This window comes from Vulpes lagopus, chromosome 8 (assembly GCF_018345385.1).
Source record: "Vulpes lagopus strain Blue_001 chromosome 8, ASM1834538v1, whole genome shotgun sequence".
In the NCBI taxonomy this organism is placed as follows: Eukaryota; Metazoa; Chordata; class Mammalia; order Carnivora; family Canidae; genus Vulpes; species Vulpes lagopus.
The window spans coordinates 64,549,390-64,558,145 of NC_054831.1; positions in this window are offsets into that span (position 1 = coordinate 64,549,390).

Sequence of the window (8,756 nt, forward strand, 5' to 3'; positions counted from 1 at the left end):
GAAGATAATGACAGTCTAAAAGAAGAGGTTAAATTTGATGCGTTAAAGATGGTCAGCTTTAAAACAAAGAAGTGATTTTTCTTGATGTATCTTGGCTTAATATAGAAGTTTGGTTTTTTCCTTGTTATAGAATTAAACATGCTAATTATAGAAAATACGCTTATCTTAAATACTTTTTGGTAGAGTCTCGTGGGATCATTCTGTTAGATTTGGAAAAGTTTGAGGTTTGAAATGAGATCTCAGTTAAGGTCATGACATTACCCCTGGTAGTCTGTGGCCTTAGGGAGAGTTTCTTATTCTACCTGAATTTTGGTTGGTTTCTTCATCTTTTAAATTGGGCAAAAGCGGGGACACCTGGGTGGCTCAGTGGTTGAGCGTCTGCCTTCAGCTCAGGTCATGATCCTAGGGTCGTGGGATCAAGTCCCACATCGGGCTACCCTCAAGGAGCCTATTTGTCCCTCTGCCTATGTCTCTGCCTCTCTCTGTGTCTCTCATGAATAAATAAAATCTTTAAAAAAATTGGGCAAATGTGGCAGACATCTTTCAATTTTCTAAGTTCTCACCCCCGTTCTCTGGAAATTGTCCTGTCCTCGCACTTGCAGGGATCAATTCTTGGGAAGCCTTACACTCCTACCGCTCTGCGTTACACATCTGACTGAAGCTGCGCTAATTGGTTTCTTTCTTTTGGAAATTTGTCATAGTTGTGGGCCTGGGATGGTAACATCTGAATTTAGGAGGCCCTGGATGTAATCTCTCCCACAGAGTACTGGGGAAGCAGGAAAGGTAGCTGGTTTGCAGAAAGAGAAAAGAGTGAAGTAAATATGCTGAGACATCTGGGTGATAGAGTGAGAATCCCCAGATTTTCATTTCCAGCATTGACCTCTTTCTAAGGCTCGCTGCCTTCCCACATCCTCCTAATAAATAAACCTTTTTCCCTTATGCTAATTCAAGTTGGTTTTCATTTACTTAAAATGAAGAGTCTTAACTCACACAAGATAAAAGGATCTCTGTACAGCTTATGCACTTCCCCATGTTGCTTGGCCTTACCTCCAAATTTTGACATTGGTCCTTGCTTGACAGAAATGCCAGTCATCATCTCATCTCCTTGTACCATTGGCTGCCTCTGCTGCCCTGTGGTGCTGCTTCAGCATGGTACCTGTCACACTTATTATGGGGGGACTGTCATGGTTTCAGTGATGTTAGATTGGGGCCCCAGAAGTCACAGCTCCTCCTGCCACTCTGGACTCCAAGGAAACACTAGAACATGGATCACAGGATCTTGTTTCCCCAGCAGCTGCCCAAAGGGCCAGATAACCCAATCTCTACTGTGGAAGAGTCCATCAGTTGGCTTTGCTATGCACCCCAAAGTGTGATGTCTTTAAACAACAAATCCTTTTTTTCTCACAATTCTGAGGGTGGCTGTGCCATTCTGGGCTACACTAGCTCCTCTGGCTGGATAGTATAGAATGGAACTATAGGCAGCTGGTTGGTCTGTGAGGCCTCACCCACATGTCTGGCAGTTGGCTCAGTGTTAGATAGGACGATTGTATGTGGCTTCCGTCTGTGGCAGCAGGATTAGCCTGGGGTCATGTACATGCTGGCCGAGGTTCCTAGCAGCAAGAGAGGGCATGCCCCAAGGCTTTTCAAGTCTCTGTTCGGTATCATATTTGTTAATGTCCCCATTGGCCAAAGAAAGTCGTATGGCCAAGACTAGATTCAGGGGGTGGAGAAATAGACCTGTCTTCTTGGTAGCAGTTGCTACAAAGTCACATTACAAAGGGATATGTATACAGGAATGGTAGGAATTAGTGTGGCCATTTTTGCAAACTCTACCATAGAGTTTTATTTTATAATTTTAATTTTTAGTTTTTTTTAGATTTTATTTATTTATCCATGAGAGACACAAAGAGAGAGGCAAAGACAGACAGACAGACATCGGCAGAAGGAGAAGCAGGCTCCCTACAGAGAGCCTGATGCAGGACTCAATCCCAGGACCCTGGGATCATGACTTGAGCCAAAGGCAGATGCTCAACCACTGAACTACCTAGGAGCCCCTACCACAGAATTTTAATGCCTACTGGGGTGAACTTGGATGATTAGAAGATAGAAAGATCCACAGTCACTTTGTCTTCTTTCTCCCCATTGGACTGTTTTGAGGTGCACTGTTTCCACATCCTCTACCTGGGGGTGTCCTGTGTGACTGCATAACTGTCTTGATAACTTTCCTTCCTTCCCTATTACTCGGTCCCCACTCTTGCTGCCCTGGGATGGTAGCCACCAACAAAGCATGCATACAGGCTTTGCCTCAGGTTTATTGCATATGTATTCTGAGCTAGGACACTATTACAGCTTCTCGAAGGGATTAAAGAGAATATGTCTCTGGGTTATATTCCATTAATTAGTATTACTAACAAAAGTATTTCATAATAATAAAATCTTAATGGACTTTAAAAGTATTGGCATATCTTGCTTTACTGCACTTCCCTTATTGTGCCTTATAAATATTGTGTTTTTTACAACTTGAAGGTTTGTGGCAGCCCTGCATTGAGCAAGTCTGTTGGGGCCATTTTTCCGACAGCATTTGCTCACTTCACGTCTCTTTGTCATGTTTTGGTAATGCTTGCACTATTTCAAATCTTTTCATTATTATTATATTGGTTATGGTGATCTGTGATTAGTGATCTTTGATGTTACCATTGTAATTGTTTTGGGGTGCTGTAAATGACACTCATATAAGACGTTCAACTTAACTGATAAATACTGTGGGTGTTCTGTTTCACCGTCTGGCCATCCCCCCGTATCTCTCCCTCTACTTGGGCCTTTCTACTCCCTGAGACAAACAATATTGAAATTAGGCCAGGGAATAACCGTACAATGGCTTCTAAGTGTTCAAGTGAAAAGGAAGGGTCTCATGTCTCTCATTTTAAATCAAAAGCTAGACATTATTAAGCTTGGTGAGGAAGGCATGTCAAAAACTGAGACAGGCCAAAAGCTAGGTCTCTTGAGCCAGTCAATTAGCCAAGTTGTGAATGCAAAGAAAAAGCTCTTGGAAGAAATTAAAAATGCTACTTTAGGGCAGCCCAGGTGGCTCAGTAGTTTAGCGCTGCCTTCAGTCCAGGGCATGATCCTGGAGATCCGGGATTGGGTCCTGCATCGGGTTCCCTGCATGGAGCCTGCTTCTCCCTTTGCCTGTGTCTCTGCCTCTCTCTCTCTCTCTGTGTCTCTCATGAATAAATAAACAAAATCTTTTAAAAAATTAAAAATAAAATAAAATAAAATAAAATAATAAAATAAAATAAAATAAAATAAAATAAAATAAAATAAAATAAAAATGCTACTTTAGTGAACATACGAATGATAAGAAAGGGAAACAGCCTTATTGGTGATACGAAGAAAGTGTGAGTGGTCTGGACAGATCAAACAGCCACCACACTCCCCTCAGCCAAAGCCTGATCCAAAGCAAGGTCCTAACTCTCTTCAGTTCTATGAAGGCTGAGAGAGGTGGGGACGTTGCAGAAGAGAAGTCTGATGCTAGCAGAGGCTGGTTCATGAGGTTTAAGGAAAGAAGGCATCTCCATAACACAAAAATGCAAGGTGAAGCAGCAAATTCTGATGTAGAAGCTGCAGTGAATTATCCAGAAGATCTAGCTAAGATCATTAATGAAAGTGGCTATGCTAAATAACAGATTTTAATATAGATGAAACAGCCTTCTATTGGAAGAAGATGCCACCTAGGACATTCATAGCTCAAGAGGAAAAGTCAGTGACTGGCTTCAAAGCTTTGAAGGACAGGCTGACTCTCTTATCAGGGGCTAATGTAGCTGGCTTTGAGTGGAAACCACTGCTCACTTACCATTCTGAAAATCCTAGGTCCTTTAATAATTATGCTAAATCTACTTTGCCTGTGGTCTATAAATGGAACTACAAAGCCTGGATGACAGCACATCTGTTTACAACATGGTTTACTGAATATTTTAAGCTCAGTGTTGAGAGCTGCTGCTCAAGAAAAAAAAAAAAAAAGATTCCTTTCGAAATTATACTGTTCATTGGCAATGTACCTGATCATCCAGAAGCTCTGATGGAGATATATGGTGAGATTAACGTTTTCATGCCTGCTAACAAAACATTCATTTTGCAGCCCATGGATCAAGGAGTCATTTTGACCTTTAAGTCATATTATTTGAGAAATACATTTCATAAGGATATATATGCCTGACATAGATACTGATTTCTCTGATGGATCTGGGCAAAATAAATTGAAAACCTTCTGGAAAGGATTCATCGTGTTACATACCAGTAAGGACATTCATGATTCATGGGAAGAGGTTAAAATACCAACATTAAGAGTTTGGAAGAAGTTGCTTCCAACCCTCGTGGATGACTTTAAGAGGTGTAAGACTCGAGTGGAGAAAGTAACTATAGGAAGGTGGAACAGCAAGAGAACTAAAATTAGAAGTGAAGCCTGAAGATGTGAGTGGCTGCAATCTCATGATCAAACTTGAGTGGATGAAGAGTTGCTTCTTACGGATGAGCACAGAAAGTGATTTCTTGAGATATGATCTACTCCTGGTGAAGATGCTATAAAGATTGTTGACATGACAACAAAAGATTTAGAATATTACACAAACTTAGTTGATAAAGAAGCAGCAGGATTTGAAAGGACTGACTCCAATTTCGAAAGTTCTACTGTGAGTCAAAGGGGATCAAACAGCACTGCATGCTACAGAGAAATCATTTGTGAAAGGTAGAGTCTGTTGATGCAGCAAACTTCATTGTCGTCTTATTTTCAGAAAATGCCACAGCCACCCCCGCCTTCAGCAACCACCACCCTGATCAGTCATCAACATTAAGGCAAGACCCTCCACCAACAAAAAAGAGTATGACTTGCTCAAAGCTCAGATAATGGTTGGCATTTTTTTTTTTTAGTAATAAAGCATTTTTAAATTAAGGTACATGCATTCTTTTTTTAGACATAATACTATAATACACTTAATAGACTACAGTATGATGTAAATATAACTTTTACATGCACTGGGAAGCCATTCTTTTGACTCATTTTATTATATTTGCTTTATTGCAATGGTCTAGAACATATGGCTGAGGTGTATGCCTTGGAAACTATAGAGGCCACATTCTCAAAACACACTGCAGTAAAACTAGACATTAGTAAGTTTAAAGAAAACATTCTAACCTGATGGATAAAACAAAACCAAAAACAAAAATAAAAACAAAACCCACAAATGTTCCTAAGTAGCATTTGGTCAATGATACAAACAACAGACTATTTACAAAGTAAGTGAACAGGGAAAATTAATGTTTAAAAACCTCCGTGTACACCCAAAACTGTTTTCTTGGTTAAATTCCTTAGTGATCTTGATAAACAACAACAACAAAAAAGATAATAAAAAGACCAAAAGTGATTTTTTCTACCTAAGAGATTAGAAAAAAGAATATAAAACCAGACCCAAGGAAAGAGTTTATCAAAATACCAGAGGTGTGCTGGTGTCTGCCCTTCCTGGCTGCTCCAACAATTTTCAGGAATTTAGTGAAATGGTTGTTAAAAGGCCATTATTAAAGAATCACATTAAATAAACTTCAATAAATGGTGTTAAAAACAAAAGTGATAAATGCTCAAGTCATCACTTCTTAAATAATTTAGTTCGTTTCACTAGTATATATGCTCTGGAGTTTATCCATGTCAATTGTATCTGTATAATGGTAATACCATTCATCTATTTGCAACTCTGCATTTGTCAATGTCACACTGGCAGGTGGAAATCGGCCATGGTGGGAGTATTTACACTATGGTATTTGGCCAGGCTACAAATTAGAGCCATTGTCTCCTCCTCTCCTCCTCCTTCTTTTCTTTTCTTTTCTTTTCTTTTCTTTTCTTTTCTTTTCTTTTCTTTTCTTTTCTTTTCTTTTCTTTTCTTTTCTTTTTTCTTTTCTTTTTTTCTTTTCTTTTTTCTTTTCTTTTCTTTTTTTTTCTTGTCTTTCTCTTCTTTTCTTCTTTTTACGTATTCACAAGAGACACAGAGAGAGAAGCAGAAACATAGGCAGAGGGAGAAGTAGGCTCCTTGCTGGGACCCTGATACAGAACTTAATCCCAGGACCCCAGGATCATGACCTGAGCCGAAGGCAGATGCTCAACCACTAGGTGCCCCTCCTTCTTTCCTACAGAGCTGTTGTTAATGAGCATACCACTGGCCATCAGTAGATAATCATTTTTAAGGAATATGAAATTTCCAGGTTGAGATTAGAATAAAAATAAAGTATGAAGATGATTTATAAAGTTCAAACATTTCATTGTGGTGGAATGATCCAAATCTCAGGGATACATTTCTTTTGTTGTGATGCTTGCAGTGAAATCCATTCTAATTAATGCAAGATGGACCTTAACATTCAAGAGTGAACCAGATCTCACAGTGTTTCTCTGGATTAGTAATAAGTAAGGACTGGATGGTACAGAAGTTTTCTGGCCAAGTTGCTGGATGCTTCTAGGTTATCTAGAATCTTAGAATGGGGGGAAATGTACTTGGGACATATAGGGATTTTTGTCAAATGAAATATACTTTATACATTTTTTTATAAAACATGAGAAAATCTTAAGTGGTTGGTGAGTATTAAGTGAAAAAATAATGAATAGCAACAGTGACTAAAACCCCTTTTTCACAGTGGGGGTTATTTTCTTTGGCTCTGAAATAATTCTTAGTAAAAAAGTCTTTGTAGCAATTTGTGTTAAAGACATTTTAAACCATACCCTTGGTTTTAAAAATACATTAATGCTAATTCAAAATACAGAATTATGTTTTTTTTAAAGATTTTATTTATTTATTCATGAGAGGCACACACAGAGAGAGAGAGAGGCAGAGACACAGGCAGAGGGAGAAGCAGGCTCCATGCCGGGAGCCGAATGTTGGACTCGATCCCAGGTCTCCAGGATCACTCCCTGGGCCAAAGGCAGGTGCTAAACCGCTGAGGCACCCAGGCTCCCCAGAATTATGTTAAATATGTTGGTTTGAGGAAAAAGAGTGAGCCAGCACGCAGCTCCTTAGGTACCCATAGTTTATTCCTGCTTTTTTTTTCAAATTTACTAAATTGATTTTAGGATGAAAAGTTTCTCTTAATTCACTCTGTATACCTGATTAAGTTTTTTTTTTTTTTTTTTAACATTTAAACATAATGCAGAATGGATTTTGGAGGAAGAGAAATTGCAGTATTATGCAAGTTTGCTGACAGTTTTCTCCTCTGTGACCAAGCTGTGCTATGACTCTGTGAGGTAAAGGAAATATGTTGGAGCAATCTACCCCGATAGCAGAGTATCATATTTGAGCAGTCTATGCCTCAATTTTTAAGAATGCTTAATTTGTGCCCAAGGTCCTTATGGCCTATAGAATATATTCCATCTTTTTATTTCTTTTTTTTAAACATCTTGTTTTGTTTTTAAAGATTTTATTTATTTATTTATTTATTTATTTATTTATTTATTTATTTATTTAAGAGAGAGAGAGAGCGCGAGCACACAAGCAGGAGCAGGGGGAGGGGCAGAGGGAAAACAGACTCCTTCTGGAGCAGGGAGCCCAATGCTGGACTCATCCCAGAACTCCAGGATCATGACCTGAGCCGAAGGCAGACCCTTAACCGATTGAGCCACCCAGGCGCCACACCCCGCCCCCATCTTTTTATTTCTTTATTTGGTTTTTATTTATTTTTTATTTTTTTTAATTTTTATTTATTTATGATAGAGAGAGAGAGAGAGAGAGGGAGGGGCAGAGACACAGGCAGAGGGAGAAGCAGGCAGAGGGAGAAGCAGGCTCCATGCACTGGGAGCCCGATGTGGGATTCGATCCCGGGTCTCCAGGATCGCGCCCTGGGCCAAAGGCAGGCGCCAAACCGCTGCGCCACCCAGGGATCCCCTTTATTTGGTTTTTAAAAAAAGAGTTAGCATTAAGCTTTAACCTTTTTCTTAAAATATTTTATTTATTTATGCATGAGAGACACAGAGAGAGAGAGAGAGGCAGAGATGTAGGCAAAGGGAGAAGAAGGCTCCTGTAGGGAGCCCCATCGGGACTCAATTCCAGGGCCCAGGATCATCACATCCTGAGCCAAAGGCAGACGCTCAACCACTGAGCCACTCAGGTGTCCCTAACCTTTATTATTATTATTATTATTTTTTATCCAAGGCCTTTCTTTATGCTAATGATTATTTTTTTTTTTACAAATTCTCTTTAAATAATGGTAAGATTTATTTTCAAGTCAGTTAGAAAATCTTCAACTTGAAAATAAACCACTTCCAAAGATGTCTTTGAACTAAGCCTGACATCTGAACTTTCTTTTTAATTTGTTCTTGGCATTGTTAGCTCTTGTGCATTCCCTGGGCTTATTAGAGCATGTGAAGCTCTTACGACTTTCAGTTAATATAATAAAATCTGTTAATGTAAATTTATCTTGGTGTTCTGCATGTGTTTGCTGATTCTGCACACTTGAGTCATTCAGATCTAAATATAAAAGATCATGTTTTAAAAGTAAGGAACTAAATGATTCTTTCCAATTATGTTAAAATATTTAAGCATTTGGATTTAGTTTTAGTCTAGATGAAATATTTCTGGGAAATATGACTCCACATGTTTTTTTAATTTGTTTTTGAGAGATAACCTAGTTTATTTGTAACATATGTGAAAGTGGATTTTCAAGCTGAATGGGCTATCTCGAGATTTGGGCTACTCTAGTAAACCAAATGGGATGAAGGACAAACA